Raw genomic sequence first — 20,183 nt, forward strand, 5'->3', positions numbered from 1 at the left:
AGCTCTATCTGTAACATTTCCAGCATGTCTAACATCTGGACACACACAGTTCAGGCCCACAGTCCAGTCTATTGCATGACAACAACATGCCTGCCAGTACAACCTACAGATAACTGAGCTCTGCAATGTCCAGCAGTCCTGTTTGCTGCTACCACAGTCACTGCTACCCACAGTAGCATGTCAAAAGCCTGGAGGGTGGGATACATGACACAAATCTCAATACATGTCCTACACCTCCCCTACCACCCTCTGGATGGTACTACTTACCATATGTACCAGAGGCACATGCCTCACCTGCACTGTAATGGGTACCCTCACCCTGGCCATGCCATGACACAACAGCTGACACTGCTCCCTCATTGCCATACACAGCATACTGTCCCCCAATGTCTTCACAATGCCTGTTATGACTCCTGCCCAGAATGCAGCAGCTGTGGCCTGCCACACATGCAGCTGTATGCTGTACTGTTGTGAAGGGTGTGGAGTCTGACACTTAGATGTCTGTCATAATTGTCTGACTTCAGCTCTTAATGCTATGCCAATGATTGGCCAGGTATTCCTACTATTGTAACACACAGACAAACTATATGAGGCAATATTCTGGACAGTCTGCAAAACTGTATACAGTTGGAAGGTATAGCCTGCATAGTGTGAAACAGTGCATCTAAGGCTGATGACATTAACAGACCCTGTCACATAATGCAATAGTCAGCAGTGCAAAACAGGCCTCAAAATGGCATAACCAATCCCCCCTTACACAGTTGGCAGTCTTGAGATTAGAATCCCTTATCTATCTCATTTATGCTACTATAGTGTTACACAGTTATTGTATGCACCACAGAGCTTATATGCCAGGAAAGTGGTCAATGCTATACCTAAGGTGAATGACATCAACAAAGCCTGTCAAGTAATGTAATGGGAGGAGTCAGCAGGGCAAAACAAACCAATCCCCTACCACACACAGGAAATATGCTTCACACACACACACACACACACACACACACACACACACACACACACACACACACACACACACACACACACACACACACACACACACCTACCTATCTGCTATATGGTACTGCAGTGCACATATTTATTGTGTGTGCCACGGAGCTTATATGCCTGACAATTGTCCAATCTGTTATGTAAGGTGGATGATATAATCTGGCCCAGCACAGTACTGCAATGGTGGGTTAACAGGATAGAACAGGTCAGAAAATGTATTTTCATTGCACACACATAGGCAGCCACAAGGGAATAACCATAAACCCACACACACAGACTGAGCTACCATTGTTGGAAATAGAACCACTACCTATCTGTCTACACTATAGTGCTACATACTTATCACGTGTGCCACGAGGCTTACTCATGTAATGAGTGGCTGACACTACTGTTGGGGTGGATGACATCAGTAGCTGCTGACAGGTAGGCTACTGTTGTGGAGGACACTAGTAACAGCGGCATAAAATGTGCGACCATTACACAGACATAGGCCTGTTGGGAGTGTGTATTCTCCTGTAAATGTCATAGCTATAGAAACACACACACACACACACACACACACACACACACACACACACACACACACACACACACACACACACACACACACACACACACAAGGCAGGTAATGTGAGATTACAACCCCTACCTCACTACTATTACACAATGCAGCTCACCTTCATACTTGCATGTACCACTGGTTACAACTGGTGTGCAAATGGCTGCAGCAGTACTTCCTTGTGTGCCTTTCAGGTTGTCTCCCTCTCTCTCTATTCATGTGTCTCTCTGTCTCTGTGTGTGTGTCTCTCCCCCCTTGTATCTGCCTGTTAATAATGGTTATATTTGTATATGTTACACACACACACACACACACACACACACATATATATATATATATATATATATATATATATATATATATATATATATATATCACACTCATCAGCTGCCGATATATACTATATGTGCCACATACACATAGGTGAGGATACTCTTGTGTGTTGTGGGTGCTGGGGGAGAGTTAGTTTGTGCATAGCTGTGTGTATGCAAAGGCTTATATGGACAACATAATTATATAGCTAGATATGGGTGTAGACATGGGGTGTACTTCTCTAAGTGTAGCAGTATGCCCAGTATGAACTTCAGTAGTAACACTGGGACTCAAGTCCAGAGCTAAATTTACTCTGGTCCAGGATTTCTTGTGCTACAGCCAATTGGCTGATGAACCTGTGTAAACAGTCCAGCACCTCAGTGATATACCTGTTGAGGGATCTCCTGGCTGTGTGCTATCTTTATTAATGGAGTCATATCCTGGGGTGGGTACAGAGTGCAATGAAGTGAGCAGAGTGTCCCATAATATCTGTTATATTCTACATAGCACTGTGATTTCCTGGTAAGTCAGTGGCAGATCATTATAGAGTACTGTGAGGAACCATTGAAACTCAATAAAACAATGGTGCTACTGCCAACTGCAAATGATACACAATGATAACACACCAAAGAAATGTATTTCATAAAGCTTTTGGGTCTACACCCTTCATCAGTATAAAGCAATAACATTACTACAACATTTAAATAGGAGAGATCATATAGTCACATGCTTCAGCCCATCCCACTGCTTAATAATCAACCAAATCTTAAAAGGACAACACATCATTTAAAGTCATATTAAAATTCTATCTAACTATAATATGATAAAATATAAAACTTAATTAATGAATCAGTATTTAAAATACCATACTAAAATATCTTACGATTATATTGCATGTAGTTATTGTGCATGTTATAATGAATATATAAATACACATATAGGAAGGTTGTTTTACAGACACAGCAGAAGGAATCTTATTTATCGCTACAGCAGCAGCAACAGAATATGTTTGGGAAGAGAAAAAATAGCAGTCCACTGGTACACAGCAAACTAAGCAGACGATAAGGAAATTTGTTAAAGGTACTTTAAATTTATCAATAGTTGAGCTAATGGATGCTCAACTTTCACTTTTGAGTAAAGGTCTTAAATTTATCCCCAACATGAGGGATGATATAGTTCAAGCAATACTAGATTTGAAAATGTTTTTACGTAGTGTTAGTCTTAAATTAATCTTTAAAAATGATGAGTCCCATGCACCAATATGTAAGAGATTGAGTGTGTTTATGCCTATATTATGCCCTGTACTAATCGCTTTCCCTAATATAGTTGAACGTGAGTTACGTTCATACTATAAAGGAAATGTAGCCAATAAGAAAGTATATAATATAACCTATCTAGAATATTTAGCTTTGAAAGAACTGCAAACTAATGATAATATAATAATTAAACAAGCGGATAAAGGGGGAGCAGTTATTGTCATGGAAAAGGATTTTTATCTTAAGAAATTTAATGAAATGTTAAATGATGCCTATACTTTCAAAAACATTTTCATATATGGAAGTACAGAAAGTAATTGCTGAGGTAAACATGGCAGTTTATGAGCTACAATTAGTAAATGATTTGAGCTTGGAATTGTTTAATTATTTGAGTGTTCCCTGTCCAAGAATACCTCAAATTTATTGTATTCCAAAAATACATAAAGATGTTGCTAATCCACCCCAAGACCTATTGTCTCGGGTGGTGGATGGATAACGGAACCTATTTCAAAATATCTTCAGAATGTGCTGGGGCAATATATTTGCATCTGTAATACTGTATTAAAAGATACAAGTGATTTTTTGAATAGTCTTTATGTATGGCAGTTAGATTATGACGTAGATGAATACATCATGGTCACTTTAAATATTACTTCACTGTTTACAGTTATACCTAATGTTTATGGAATTAATGCAATACAGAATTTTTTAAACAGTGAAGTGAGAATGTATGGAAGGGGCATTGAAACTATATGTGCTCTTTTGGAAGTGGTCTTAACGCATAATGTTTTCATTTTTGATGGGAATTTGTTTCTGCAACTTACTGGTGTTGCAATGGGCACACCAGTTGCAAACACCTACGCCAATTTGGTGTTATATGAATGGGAGAAAATCATCTTAATGAAAAAGTGGTATTTTATAAAAGGTTTGTGGATGATTGTTTTTTATTATGGAAAGGCTCCCGTCCAGAGTTAGAAAGTTATATACAATATTTAAATGAGTCAACTGATTTTTTAAAATTTAAAATGGAGTCATCCCTTGATAGTATAAATTTTTTAGATGTAACTCTGTTTAAGAATAATAATAAATTTGAGTCAAAAGTGTATAGAAAGGAAGTAGATGCGTTGAGGTATATAAGTAAAGACAGCATGCATGTCCTCCATACATTTAGAGGAGTTTTGAAGGCACAGTTTACTAGATTAAGTAAGCTTAATAAAGATGAAAGTATATTTAGTGAATAGGTCAAAATTATGGCCCAAGAGTTTGAGAATAGTGGCTATTCGAAACAACTTATTAATAAAGCAGTTGAGGAAGTGAAAAGAGAGAGGCAGACTAAATTTAATCCAGTCTTGCTGGGAGGTATGACAGTGCATGGAGAAGGCCCACGTAAAGATGTGAAGATAGTTAGATATTTAACAACTTATAATTTAAATACACGTGGAGTGAGCACTATAATAGAGAAAAACTGTCCGATTCTATTAGCTATGTCTGAAGTAAGATCTATTGTGGGGGACAAACCTAGTTTTGGATTTAGAAGTGCCGAAACATTAAAATGAAAATTATGTTACAAAGATTTCCGAGAGAAAACTAAGACCAAAGACAGGATAATGGGCACAAGGAAATGTTACAACTGTTCTTGTTGTAATGACCTATATGAAGGAGAGAATATCTTTAAGCACCCCACTAATGCTGAAGTATTCACATTAATAACAATGACCACTTGTAATGAGGAAAGGGTGGTTTATTTGGCTACGTGCACATTATGTGTATCTTTCTACGTGGGCAAAACTATTAGAAAATTAAAAGAGAGAATAACTGAGCATAAATCGGAGATTAGGAGGAAAGTATTGACAAATGCTTTGAGTAAACACATTATGGATAAAGGTGAAAAGCATGTTTTCAGATTTAGAGTATTGGCTACAATAGATATTAGTCTAAGGAAGGGGGATATAAATAATTGTCTAGAATTAAAAGAATTAGAATGGATTATTAGACTTCAGGCAGATGTGCCCCCTGGTCTAAATAATGCCATCAGCCTAAAGCCCTTACTAATGAAGAGGCAAAGGGAAAGGTTATGAAATACATATAATGTATAAAATATATGTTTATGTAATAGTTATGAAATGTTGTGTAAAAGTGTACAATTGTATTTATATGTATGTATGTATATGATGGTGGTTGCATTTTTTTTATATATGTCTATATGTGTATTTATATATTCATTATAACATGCACAATAACTACATGCAATATAATCGTAAGATATTTTAGTATGGTATTTTAAATACTGATTCATTAATTAAGTTTTATATTTTATAATATTATAGTTAGATAGAATTTTAATATGAATTTAAATGATGTGTTGTCCTTTTAAGATTTGGTTGATTATTAAGCAGTGGGATGGGCTGAAGCATGTGACTATATGATCTCTCCTATTTAAATGTTGTAGTAATGTTATTGCTTTATACCGATGAAGGGTGTAGACCCGAAAGCTTTATGAAATACATTTCTTTGGTGTGTTATCGTTTTTAGCAACCATTGAGACATTTGTTTACTGACTCCATACACTGCAGGCCAGTATGTTACAGCACAAATGGTTGTAGTGTGCACATTCTATGTCTGTCTGGCCAGTGGATCCCCTTACCCTTATATGTGCCTCTTTTTCCTTCTGCAGTCCTGTCACTGCCTTTGTCCACAGTTGCTGCTGTTATGTATTTATTCCTGTGGTGTGGGTGTGGTAGATATCGTGACATAGGTTCATAGGTTGGTACTAAGCTATCAGCTCAAGGGCCTAAGTAAGCTTAGCCAACAAGGTTCCCTGACTTACGGCATCCAAAAAAGTTATTTTCCTGTGCCCCTGTCAAGCAGAGCCACATAAGTGATCCCCAGGGTGTATTTCCTATTTCCCATCCACTCATCAGGATTTTTCTTGAAGAGTGCTAATGAGGAACTTTGCTTGACATAGATGGATAGCTTGTTCCAGAGTATGGGAAGTCTGTGGGACAGGAATCTATCCCTCCAGCATGTCCTGTTTATTGTGGTGACCAGGTTAAGGTCCCTAGAGTGTGTAGCTTGGAGGGATTGGGTTTTTTTTAGGTGTAGCATGTCCAACAGCTCTAGGTTTAACATAGCTTTATATGTAAGGCAGAGATCATCTACGGAATAAAGCTGGAGATTTTGAGATGGTCAGTGTAGGGCATCTGTTGGAGGTCAGTAATCCTCTTTGTGAGGTACTCCTGTGGCCTTTCTAGCTAATGCAGATGTCTTGTGAGGTACATTACAAAAGGGGCATTGTACTCTATTAATGAGTGTCGAGTAGAGGGGGACAATGACCTCTTTTTTCCTGGATGAGAACCCTGTTGTGATGAGGTGTGCCATGTAGAAGGATTTTCTGACCATTGTGGCGATGTGATTATCAAAGGAGAGACTGCTGTCCACCTGGGTCCCAAGGTCTCTTATCACACATTCGGCATTAAGTAGACTGCCACCTATGTGGTAGTTCATGGGTACAGAGTTTTTACCAAAGGGGATTACAATGCACTTTTTGGCATTAACACCAGGCATCTGTCTCAGTGAAGCCCTTCTGAAGGATGTCCCCATCACTTGGGGACTCAACTATGGCACCTAGTTTGCAGTCATCTGTGAAATTCATTAGCCAGAGGCCTTCTGTGTTAGCCTGTACTTCAGAGAAGTAGATACCAAACAGGAGAGGTCTCAGGACTGAACTATGTGGTACTCCACTTGTCACTGGATTGAAGTCAGATTTGGAGTCTGCAACTTTTACAGTGTGGGTTCTGTCAGTGAGCCACTTGGCAACCCATCTTGTGATGTAGGGATTTCTACCTAGTTTAATGAGTTTAGCTATAATTCCAGAATGGGGGATGGTGTCAAAAGCCTTGGCGAGGTCCAGATAGGCTGTGTGAACCACCTTACCCTCATCTACGGCTTTGGTGACTGCTTGAAAGAAGTCAATCAGGTTCAGGAGGCATGATCTGCCTTTCACAAATCCAAACTGGGTGGGGTCTAGAGTTTGGAGGTTACCAATGTCTTTGTTTATGAGTTCCACGATGATACGTTCCATGGCCTTGCAAACCAGGCTCGTCAGGCTAATAGGACGATAGTTCCCGGGATCAGTGGTGGCTCCCCCTTTGTGGAGTGGGATAACTGTTGCTGTGTGCCATTCAGTGGGCATAAAGCCTGACGCAAGGCTATGATTGAACATGGTGCTTAGGTGGGGACCCAGTTCATTCTGAAGTTTGTGTAAAACGCAGGCTGGGATGTTGTCCAGTCCCTTGGATGCTGTGTTTTTTGCTTTAGAGAGTGCTGCTTTTACCTGCGTAGTTGTGATTACAGGGACTCTGCATTCTTCCTGTGTAGATAAGGGCCCTTTAGGGGGTGAGAGGGGGGTAAAGTTAACACTGAACCTATCTGCCAAGATGTTGGCAATATCAGTTGGTTCTGTAATTTTTGTGCCATTGTGTTGTAACTCAGAGCAGATCTAGGTGTTGCCATTGAGATTCTTGACATAGCTATAGAATGCTTTGTGGTTGCCCTTAGAATCAGTGGCAATTTTGTTTTTGTAGCTAGCTTTGGAGGATCTTATAAGGGATCTCAGCTTCATACTGAGGCTGACCAGGGACCTCCTCCAATCATGGGATTTTACTCTCTTTTGCAACAGTTTCTTCCTTCTGTTGTAGAGTTTGTTTATGGCAGGGGACTACCAGATTAGTTTCCTTTTTTTGGAGGATAGAGTCTTGGCTCTGTTTGGGATAGCACAATCCATGCACTCGTGTAAGTGCTTATAGAGTGCATTTGTGTAGAATTCAGCAGTCATAACTGTATTGTCTATCTGCATGGGTGTCATGATGTTTGCTACTTCTATCTTAAGAAGCATGAAGTTGGCTTTGGAGAAATCTGTTACTGTGGTTTCCTTAATGGGGGTTGGGGCAGGATGTTGATATCTAGGGTGATTAGCTTATGGTCAGATCTGACCAATGAGGAGTTGACTTCAGGTGTGGAACACCGGTCACTCATGTTGGTAATGACTAGGTCTAGGATATTGTTGCCCCTGTTGGGGGTGTGGATAAGTTGATCCAAGGCATTGGAATTTATGAATTCCAGAAAGTGTTGAGCAAAGATGTTGGTACATGAGTAGTTTTCCCAGTTAATGGTGGGGTAGTTGAAATCTCCCATTATTAGAGTTTTTGGTTGAACCCTTATATTTTCCAGTATATCAAGAAAAGAGGAGTGGGAATCCTGGGGCATGGTGGGGGATCTGTAGCAAGCTGCAATTTGGATTGCAGTTTTGCCCAGAGTTAGTTGCACTTGGATAACCTCAGATGCATTATGCTGAACAACTAGCCTGGAGGTGTGGATATCCTTAATGAATATGGACACACCTCCACCTTTACTGTTCTGGTCCAGGTTAGATGTCGAAAAGTGTGGTATGAGTTATAGCCTGGTAATGCAGGGGTGCTCTCTGTAGCCTTGAACCAGGTCTCTGTCACTGCACAGATAACAATGTTCTCCATTTTAAGGAGTGCCTTGAGTGAGTGCATTTTGAGATTTAGACTTCTAGCACTGAGTAGCATTACCCTCAGTTTTTGCTTGCCTGTTCCTGTTACAGTGGTGAATTTGTCATTTGAATCTTGCCTAAAAAAGGCACTATAGGGGCAGCAAGAGCCTTAGTCAGTATCCAGAATCCCAGGGGTGACAGGTGCTGGCCATCTCTGGCAAAGCATCGTGGTCTGTCGACCATGTTGTCCCAGACTGACAGATACTAGACCCCCTTAGATGACACCAGAAGCTTAGCCAATTGTGTGCTATCAGACATAGGTTGCTGACTTCACACCTGTGACTGTACCTGTTTAACAGATTGTCCATCATTGTGCCCCATGGATCTGCTGTAATCTTCAGATGGTTTGTGTTGCACTATCATTATAAGGCTCCATGTTGGCCATAGCTGTAACACTCTTATGGGCAGATATCTGGACAGACCCATATATAACAATCAGACACAGGCCCAGATATGGGGACAGGGTCTTAATATTACTCTTCCAAATGTGCATAGTTGGTATAACAGTTTCTCATTAGCTTCCACATTCTTAAGGGTATGACATCTGCATCTCAACTGTCTGTCACTGATGTTGTCACATCAGCCTTTATTGGTTTGCAATTATTGTGACAAGCAAATGCAATGTTATGACAAGCAGAACAGATATATGAGGCATACGTGTGGATATTTTGTGACACCCCGTCATTCCAGGGGTATGGATGTTGCCCACTGAGGCATTGTCTGTACTGACACAGTACCGTGACATCATTTATAACCTGGTGCTAGACTGACATCACAACCTGCTCTTGTACTAGGCACTTTGCAGGTTACCCTGAGTTGTGTACTGTCCGTATGTGTGGCCCCCTGCCTCTCCATTATCCAGTTGTCCTGCAGTATGAACTATTTACCTCTGAACAGTGTGTACATCTCCTACCATAGGTGTAGCTGACATGCAAAATACTTGGCATGCCCAGTCTCCACCCACGGTCACATGTCAATCACAGTACTGTATGTAGACCAGTAAGCCACAACAGGCAGCAGTAACTGGTATCGACTTCCTGACACAATTAGCAACAAACATACAGAGCACATTGGCCCCTTCATATTGTAGAAATGGAACAGGTTATCAAGCTGATTGTGACAGCCCTGGGAATGTGTGGCCAGGTGCTATTACCTTACAGACAGGTTTTTGCAATTCTATGTGAACAGAGGTGTGTTGGGGGGCATACCTCTCCACCACACATACTTCCCCATACTGTCCACGTTTGCCTTATAGTTTGGGTCCATTGTTCATGAAATTGAGGTTAGAAAGTAATGACAGGCATTTAGTTTCAGACTTTTTGCCCTTCAGTGAAGTAAAGTTACTGTGACACCTGTCAGTCTATCAACATTCTGTATGTTTGTACGACTGATATTTGAGAGTTATCCCAGTTTCTGGGACTTTGCTACATATTTCCGTATGGATTTGCACAGATTTCTTGCTGTAAGAGGTTTAGAGGTATGTATGGGACTCTAACATGGACATCCATGCATTTGTCCTATGTTCCTGCTGTTTGTATGTCACTCACATACTGCTGTGGAGTTTGCTGCGTTGGGGCCTACTGCCTATTGTGGGTTGGCCAGTATTTGAGAGAGAGTTCGTGTTGCCTCACATTCATGTATTGTTAAGAAGAGTGACTTACCTTGTGCCAGCAGGAGTTGAGGGGACAGTGCTTCATGGCTGAGTCTGTCAGATGTATGCAGTACAAGCCTATTCATGGTAAGGTATATGTAGTATGCTGTGGCTGGCATCCATTTTACTGTGTTTATGTGAGTCGGAGTGAGGTGTCAGTTCCTGGGTCACTAGGGTGTCAGTGTATGTGCTATGTGTTACCTCTTTGCTAAGGCCAGGGCATACTGGGTATGCCTACATTTGCCTATAGGGACAGGCTCAGGGGGTTCCTCCTCTGAGTCCCTCTGTGCCGTTAGGGATCTTGGCAATGGTGGAGGGCTGTGTGTCCCTTCCCTGTGATGTTCCTGCCGAAGCTGTTTCCACAGAATCATATTGTGTACCATGGCACATACTATGAACATGTGTGCACATGTGGCTTAATAGTGCTGTTAGTATAAAACCAATTTTGATAAATAGGCAAAAACAATATCTTTGAATGCTTGTGGCTCTGTTACTTCCTATATGTTTATATATTGTTTACATTTTTATATTTTATACTGTATATGTAAATGTTTAGTATTTATAACAATCTTTTTAATGAATGTTTTCAATGAATGCTTATAAAAGTTAGATTTTAACTAATGTTTAGGATAGGTTAATTGTTCATGTTCCTTTAAGTATTTTGGCTGGCTTAATCATGTGATAGAATTAATCCTCTATTTAAAAGTAATGAATGGATGTATTTTTTATATGCTGAGGAAGGGTGTAGACCTGAAAGCTTCATTAAATCTTGACGTGTGGTGACTTTCGTGTGTTTTTTGCAATCTATGGCACCCAGTACTTCTGGGTAGTGTGCTACATGGTGGAAGAGATGCATATTGCTGGTTCTCTCCTCAAGGGTGTTGGGGAAATAAATGTGCTACCTGGCATGTGTTAGCATGACATCCAGGAAATGGTGGAGTACCCTGAATGTGGGAGCCTGTGAGATCCCCATGATGTCCCCAGTAGGTCTTTGGAAAGTACCTGTAGCTAGTATTCCTAAGGCTACACATAACTTTGTTTTCACTAGGATGGGTTCCCCTCTGTTGGCTCTGGGTCTGAGGTGAAGCTAGCACAGCTCTGTGATTTGCTGTAGTATGTCCCTGTCCACCCTGTAGTGCTCTACTATCTCCAGTTCATGTAGCCCTTGAAAGGTTACCCTGGGTCTGAACACTCTTCTCCTCCTCAGTCTGGGATGGGTGTCAACATCATTCTCATCACCTCCATCAGTCTGTAGTATGTAAAGATGTAGCAAAGCAGCAGCAGCCGCTATCATTTTGTCTGTTAAAATTCCCAAGTCTGTACTCCAATGGTGCAGAGCATGTGGGAAAAATCAGACTGTAGGGTGTATGCATACTTTATAGTGGTGTGCTGAAGATGCAGCCACTGTGATTGGCTGACTATAATACATTCCACCTGCCAGGTACATTATTAAGGGTTTTGAGTCCGGGCTTATCAGTCAACTATGCTTCATTTGCTTTCCCAGCCTATTTCCCCTTTTTTTAATTTTTTCCATTTCTTCCACTACTAAGCCCCGTGGCACCCCATGCAAACCTGTGGAGCTAGTGTAAACATTGCTCAGCAAGATTTGACCCTCCTCTGTGCACAGCCATGCTCAAGTTTCTTTAAACCAGCTCAACCACACTCAGCAGACTCAGACACACCCCCTTTGCTTAACTGTGCTTAGTTGAGCACAAACAGGAGCCGTGGAGCTCCAATGTGCTTACACAAATGTTGACACACACCCTTTTCATCGCCAAAAAGTGTTGTAAAGGCACTCAAAAGTAATCAATAACAAGTCCAAAGTGCCCACGAAAGGAAAAACTCGTAGTTGGATAAAAAATCTGCTTTATTGTAATCCACAAAAACGCTCGTTCATAACATCCCTAACATCCATAACACACCCTTTTCATGTCAGCTCCCTCTTCTGCAACACCACCATATTGTAGCCCCTACATGGTGAGGTACCTGTGGGCACAGTGGCCCATTTTGCTATTCAGTAAACTTACCTCATTTGCATATACCTACTTGCGTATACCCTAGTTACACCACTACATAAGAGCCCATGCCCTTAGCAACCACTGTAACCTGTCATTGTTATGAGTCTGCATGCAGGCCAGTATAATGGGAAATTTTGTTTTACCTTTTACATTGTCCTTGTACTATTTTAATTTTATTTTTTTTTGCGAGATCGCATGTTTGAAAGCCACTGTGCTCCTCTTAAACGTCATATGAGCTAAAAAAAAGTTTTATTTTTATTTTATGCAGTTTGCAGTACATTTACATGACTATGGCCACATTGGCATGCCTACTGCATCTAATACATGCTTTACTTTTACTTGTCACAGCCCTGTTTTTTTATTTTGCACTCCGGTATATGTTTAGTAACCACATACATTTCTCCTGCAGACACTGCTCCTAAACAGACGCCTGTCTGTTTCCTGGATCACAAAATCACCTCATTTGCAAGGATTTCACCAGCAAATGAGTTGATTTACATGCTGCAATCATGTCTGCGGCAGCATAGTGTTGGGGGGCTCGTGCACACCCCAACTTTGTTTCCTGGATCACTCTGCTCCGAATTCTGTGTTAGAGCTGCAGCACAATGCCTACATGGTAAATAGCTCCGTCTAGGCTTTAATGAATTACCCCCTAAGTCTTCCTAAAAGAAAGTGTGTATTTTGCTTAAAACTGGAGAACTACATTTCCTTGGTACTAGGTTACATTGTATATATATATATATATATATGTGTGTGTGTGTATATATAGAAATATATATATATATATATATATATATATATATTATATATATATATATATATATGTGTGTGTGTGTGTGTATATATAGAAATATATATATATATTATATATATATATATCTATATTTATGTGTGTGTATGCGTGTGTGTATATATATATATATATATATATATATATATATATATATATATATATATATATAATGGGATGTTGGCATAATGGTTAAGGTGTTTACCTTACAAACACAAGGTGCAGGTTTGATTCTCACATGGGGTAATTGGTTAGGCTGAAAATGGCCCACAAGGGCAGTTAGCCTAGTACTAATCTAATCTAATCTATATATATATATGTATATGTATGTATATCACTGATTCAGAAACTGATGCAACAGCAAGACCACAGCAGTAAGATGGCCCCAGTGTGTGTTACTGCACCTGTCAACATTTATTAGTACACTTGTCTCCATGTTTTACTACACCTGTCAGCATTTATTACTACACCTGTCAGCTTGTATTAATATACCTGTCAGCATTTATTACTACACTTGTCTCCATGTATTACTATACCTGTCAGCATTTATTACTATATTACTACACTTGTCAGCATGTATTACTACACCTGTCAGTGTGCATTACTATACCTGTCAGCATGTTTTACTACACCTGTCAGTGTGTATTACTATACCTGTCAGCGTGTTTTACTACACCTGTCAGCGTGTATTCATACACCTGCCAGCATTTATTACTACAACTGTCAGCATTTATTGCTACACTTGTCAGTGTGTATTACTATACCTATCTCACTATGGCTTCATACAGATGTGGGAGTACAGAGGATGGCTATTGCTAACTAGCCATGTGCTCTTCCATGGAATTTTTCACTGGGATTGCACTAGTTGTTTAGAGCAATTCAAAGAATCAGTGAACTGATCTATGTGAGGAGCATTAATAAAAGTACACACCATCTTTTGACTGGGTATAACCATTCATTTCAGTTGTGACAGTGGGCCTTTTAACACAATAGCAAGTAATGGCATGCATATATGTGTTTGGGTTAAGAGACTGTACCCATTAGTAAATGGTATGTAGGAGCATACTTAAATAATTTATATTTACTATAATATAATTCCTCTATTCCTATTACATTGCCCCCCAGTTGGGCACAGACTGGAAAATAAAAGGATTGACTGTCAGCGACTGTAAATATTGGAGAAAGCTGTTAACAAGAAGATATGAGTGAGGAACATAAACACAATTTTTTGGGGTAAGAACTGCCAGTTAAGTCACATGACATAGGTCACTGCAGCAGGGAAGCTGTCCTGGGTATTTCCTAACCTCTTTTTGAAAGCAGAGAGGGCAGATACATATCCAGTGTCTAGGTGATGGGAGCAATCAGAAAGAAGACCCCAAAGCTAGTTAAGGAACTTAGTGGTGTTTGTTAAAAGGCAGGAGAAGTAAAGGATTCCAGGTGGGAGATGAGCAGATGGACTAATGGGCACTAACAGCCTTTTAGTGTTACTCTAAATTTTGCATTGAATGGTGCCAGTATGATTAGTGATGGAGAGAAGGCTCTGCCTCCATGCCAAGATTCCTAAAGGTCTGCACCATGTTTGGTAAAGCATTTGCATGAAATGTGACAGACTGCCCTGGTTTGGGTGGTCATAGGTCTAGTAAGAAATAAAATCTTTATTTTACTTATAGTTGTAAGTTGTTTAGCATTAAGCCAGTAAGACAGGGTAATCATTTTCTTGTCAAGTATGGTTTGATGTTCTCTGATGAAGACCATGTCAAAGAAATGTAATATTTTGCCAGGTACTGGCTACAAAATGGGTGAACATAAAAATGGAATGCAGTAAGCTCCAAACAACAAGACATGTACCCTGGAGACAGTTAGCAGATTAAAGGCGGAATAGTGCATATAATGTATGTACATATCAGTGTTCTTTAGATGGTTGAGAAGTAAATTGGTCTCATAGAAAATAAGTCAGTCTAGTTTTATTAAAATCATCTAAATGCACATTACTGGCTTTTTTCTGTGTGACATCATGGAACTGTAGGAAATTTTCCATTTCTTCCATGTAGTCTGATGTTGGAGTTGGTATATACATATATATATATATATATATATATATATATATATATATATATATATATATATATATATTTGGTTCTACCTGACTTCGACGACAGCGCAGAAGACCGACAACGGAATCCGGAGCTCCAGAAGATCGACATCGAAGAAGACCGACGCGAATCGCGAGTGGCAGAACATCGACAATGCAGAAGACCGACACGACGGATGACAACACCAACGCCGAGGATGCCGACATGGGGAAAGGCTGTGTGAGTATGCGGTAGTGACGGACGTTAGGGTCGGCGGCAGGTAAGTGCCGCGATTGGCGGTCTGTGGGGATAGGGTGGGTTAAGTGAGTTAGGGTTAGGGAGCGATAGGGGTGGGTTAAGTGAGTTAGGTTAGGCGATAGGGGTGGGTTAAGTGAGTTAGGGTTAGGGAGCGATAGGGGTGGGTTAAGTGAGTTAGGGTTAGGGAGGCGATAGGGGGGGGTGTTAAGTGAGTTAGGGTTAGGAGGCGGGTAGGTAAGTGTGCGATAGTGACGGACCTTAGGGTTAGGGTAAGGTTTAGTGTGGGCTTGTAAGGATTTTGGTGTGCTTGTGTTGTGTGTGTGGTTTGTGGAATGGGGATGTGTTTTGTTTTTAATTGTTATTGTGGTGTGTGCAGTGTATGGGGTTTCGTGTTTGTGTACCGTCGGTTATTTCGTTGTCGGTTATGTGTGGTTTCGTGTTTATGGACTGTCGAATATGTGGTGTCGGTGATGTGGTTGTCGGTGTTGTGTGGTTTCGACTATGTCAGGTAGAACCATATATATATATATATATGCATATACACACACATATATATATATATATATATATATATGTATATATATATATATCTAATTAGCAAGTGGTGACTGAGGGCTTGCCCTTGCAAAAAAATGTGTTTTCTGCAATTTCGTTTAGAGGTGAGTGGTTTTACTTGATGTTTTACAGTTTGATTTGTTGAGTATTTGTCCAGCTGTCATATATTCATGTATAAATGCTTCTTCTTTTGGCTGCTCCTGTCAGGGGTCGAGACAGCATATCATCTGTTTCCATTTCTTCCTGTCCTCTGCATCTTGGTCTGTCACACCAACCACCTGCATGTCCTCTCTCACCACATCCATAAACCTTATCTTAGGCCTTCCTCTTTTCCTGTTACCTGGCAGCTTCATCCTTAGCATCTTTTTCCGAATATACTCTGCATCCCTCCTCAGCACATGTCCAAACCAACGTAATTTTGCCTCTCTGGCTTTGTCTTCAAATCTTCCAACCTGGGCTGACCCTCTAATATACTTATTCCTAATCCTGTCCATCCTCATCACACCCAGTGCAAATCTTAACATCTTCAACTCTGCCACGTCAAGCTCTGACTCCTGCCTTTTTGTCAATGCTACTGTCTCCAACCCATAAATCATAGCTGGTCTCACTATCCTCTTGTAGACCTTCACTTTCACTCTTACTGGTACTCGTCTGTCACAAATCAATCCTGACACTCTTCTCCACCCACTCCATCCTGCCTGCACTCTCTTCTTCACCTCTCTTCCACACTCACCATTACTCTGAACTGTTGATCCCAAGTATTTAAACTCATCCACCTTCGCCACCTCTACTTCCTGCATCCTCACCATTCCTCTATCCTCCCTCTCATTCACACACATATATTCTGTCTTAGTCCTGCTGACCTTCATTCCTCTTCTCTCTAGAGTATATCTCCACCTCTCCAGGGTCTCCTCCACCTGTTCCCTACTCTCACAACAGATCACAATGTCATCTGCAAACATCATAGTCCATGGGGGCTCCTGTCTGATCTCATCTGTCAACCTGTCCATCACCATTACAAATAAGAAAGGGCTCAGACTAAACCTCATAAACAAGAAAGTTTTTTTAATGCCATGTATTTGTTCTATCTAAAGGCATGTATTCAAATAATGATAGTTATAATTGTTTAATATGTAGCACATTATGCAAAATTTCACAGACACAATCCTTCTTGTGTACTAAGATATCTTCAAGCCCTCAGTCGCTACTTGCTAATTATAGGTTCATAGGTTCATAGGTAGGTACTAGGCTATTGGCCCTGGGGCCTATATAAGCCTACCTAAAAAGGTTCCCTGGCTTTCGCCACCTAAGAAAATTTTTTTCCTGTGTCCCTGCCAAGCAGTGCCACAGAAGTGATCCCCGGGGTGAATTTTCTATTTCCCATCCAGTCATCAAGATTTTTCTTAAAGAGGGCCAATGAGGAGCTTTGCTTGACATGAATGGGTAGTGTCTTCCAGAGTTTGGGAAGTCTCTGGGCCAGGAATCTATCCTTCCAGCATGTTCTGTTTATTGTGGTGACAAGGTTTAGGTCCCTGGAGCATGTGGTTTGGACAGATTGGGATTTCTTTAAGTGTGGCATGTCCAACAACTCTGCGTTTGGCATAGCTTTGCATGTTAGGCAGAGATTGCCTCTGAGTAAATGATATGCGATGGAGTAGAGCTGTAGTTTTTTGAGACAGTCTGCGTAAGGCATCTGTTTGAGGTCGGTAATTCTCTTAGTGAGGTATTTCTGTGGCCTTTCCAATTGTTGTAGGTGTCTTGTGGGATACATGCCAAACTGGGCATTGTACTCTATAATGGATCTGATGAGGGATGAGTAGAGAGGAACAATGACCTCCTTTTTTCTAGAGGAGAACCCTTTTGTGATGAGGTTTGCCACACAGAAGGACTTCCTGACTACTATGGCGATGTAGTTATCAAAGGAGAGACTACTGTCCACCTGTGTCCCGAGGTCTCTTATCACACTTTCAGTGTTTAGTGAGCTACCGCCTATGTGGTAGTTCATGGGTAGATAGTTTTTCCCAAAGGGGATGACAATGCACTTCTTGGTATTGAGGTTGAGGCCATGACTTTGACACCAAGAATCTTTCTCTGTGAGGCCCTTTTGTAGAATGTCTACATCAGTAGGTGATTCTATTATGGCTCCCAGTTTGCAGTCATCTGTGAACTTTGTTAGCCAAAGACCTTCTGTGTTGGCCTGCACTTCAGAGAAGTAGATGCCGAACAGAAGAGGACCCAGGACCAAACCCTGTGGTACTCCACTCGTCACTGGCCTGAAGTCAGACATGAAGTCAGCTACTTTTACTGTGTGGGTTCTGTCACTGAGCCAGTTGGCCACCCATCTTGTGACATAAGGATTTATGCCCAGTTTAGTGAGTTTATTTATAATTCCAGAGTGGGTGATGGTATCGAATGCCTTGGCGAGGTCAAGATAGGCTGTGTGCACTACCTTGCCCTCGCTTACGTCTCTAGTGACTGCTTCAAAGAAGTCAGTCAGGTTTAGTAGATATGATCTACCTTTTACAAACCCAAACTGAGTGGGGTCCGGGCTTTGGAGGTTACCTATGTCTTTGTTTATAAGCTCCAAGATGATACGTTCCATGGTCTTGCAGACCAGGCTCATCAGGCTAATGGGGCAGTGGTTTCCAGGGTCCGTGGTGACACCGCCTTTATAGAGTGGTTATTATTTATATATATGTATATATATATATATATATATATATATATATATATATATATATATATATCAACTCCAACATCAGACTACAGTGAGGAAATGGCAACTTACTGCCTCAATCCCAACTCCTTATAACCGACAATATACTAAACAATCCTAAATCCTACCCATCCCCTGCAAATTCTCTGACACTTTATACTTCTCAACGCCCACTAAGAAGCACTAAGCAATACTTTCTTGAAGTTCATAAGCCAAACAAAACCTTTGGGAAAATACTCTATTGTCACTCAGTTGCAAAAAATTGGAACACACTCCCATTAGCCGTTAGACTACTTAAAGACAAAATGCCTTCAAGAAACAGCTTAATTCTTTTTTTTCCCATCAAATTGGATAGGTTCATGCTCTGAACTAATACCCAAGAAACATTCAGGTATAAGTGGATGCACAGAGTCCTCTCTAGGCACAAAACTGTCAGTGGAAAATAAGGAACTACAAACATAAAGAAAAGCCGATACTAGTTAGCTCAGGTTACACTCAATTCCCATAATCCCTTATTACTGTTCTTTAGTTTATTTATTAACTTCCAAAGTTCACACAACTTTATCTGTATAGTTACTTACTTCACACCTAGTACCTTGGTTCAGCAATGTACTGACCTTAGTCTTACCATATTTCTGCTTAGTTTCTTGCCATACTACGTGAACATTTCCATATATGTACTGTATTATATTTCTATCCATTCTATATATTCCTTTATTGCATGTTATGTAATTACTTCAGAAGTATGTATAATTAAAATGTGATCTGTGTTTATCTTTGTTCTTACTATTTGTTTACTTAAACTTTGTTTGGGGAGCTTTTCTCCTCAGGTCTCTGCTGAAAAAGGGCTTCTAAGAACTCAAACAGACTAACCCGGTTAACAAATGTAAAAATAAATAAAATAAATAAATAAATGTGATTACTGGGAGAGTCCAACTGCACAGAAACACATCTTCAGAAGAGGCCCAGGGAGAATAGCTCCAAATTATTGCAAAACATTTTAAGATTCATTTTACAATCTTCAAAAATAAAACAAAGACGTCTACAGTTTAAATATAATGTTCATATTATCTTGTTGTTTGTATCTAACTCAAAAAGTGATGTTTATATTTGAGCTGTAGAGGCTACAGATTATTTTCACTGTACTCTTGGTTTAGTTTTCACATTGTAATCATGACGTTGCCTGTACATTGCCTGTACTTACGTGCACAAGACTTCGTATTTCTCCTGCAGCATTTTGGTTATGACTTTGTACTCTGATATAGTCTTTGTAATAAGTATAATCTTATTTACATAAATAATAGTTACAACATTTCTCCTCGGTTCGCTACCAGGTACTTTTGGTGAGCACAATAAATGCATATACCCATTCAAACATACATGCTTAAGTAATGCACCCTACTCTGGGGTCAC

At 40.3% G+C, this 20,183-nt stretch overlaps 1 protein-coding gene across 1 annotated transcript in view; it reads left to right on the forward strand.

Annotated features, from left to right (window-relative positions):
* The window catches only part of LOC122798672 (nuclear factor 7, ovary-like), a 275,562-nt gene that overhangs the window by 253,578 nt on the left and 1,801 nt on the right, over positions 1–20,183 (forward strand). The window lies entirely within an intron of this gene.

This window comes from Protopterus annectens, chromosome 3.part1, assembly GCF_019279795.1.
Source record: "Protopterus annectens isolate FY-2018-M chromosome 3.part1, PAN1.0, whole genome shotgun sequence".
In the NCBI taxonomy this organism is placed as follows: domain Eukaryota; kingdom Metazoa; phylum Chordata; order Ceratodontiformes; family Protopteridae; genus Protopterus; species Protopterus annectens.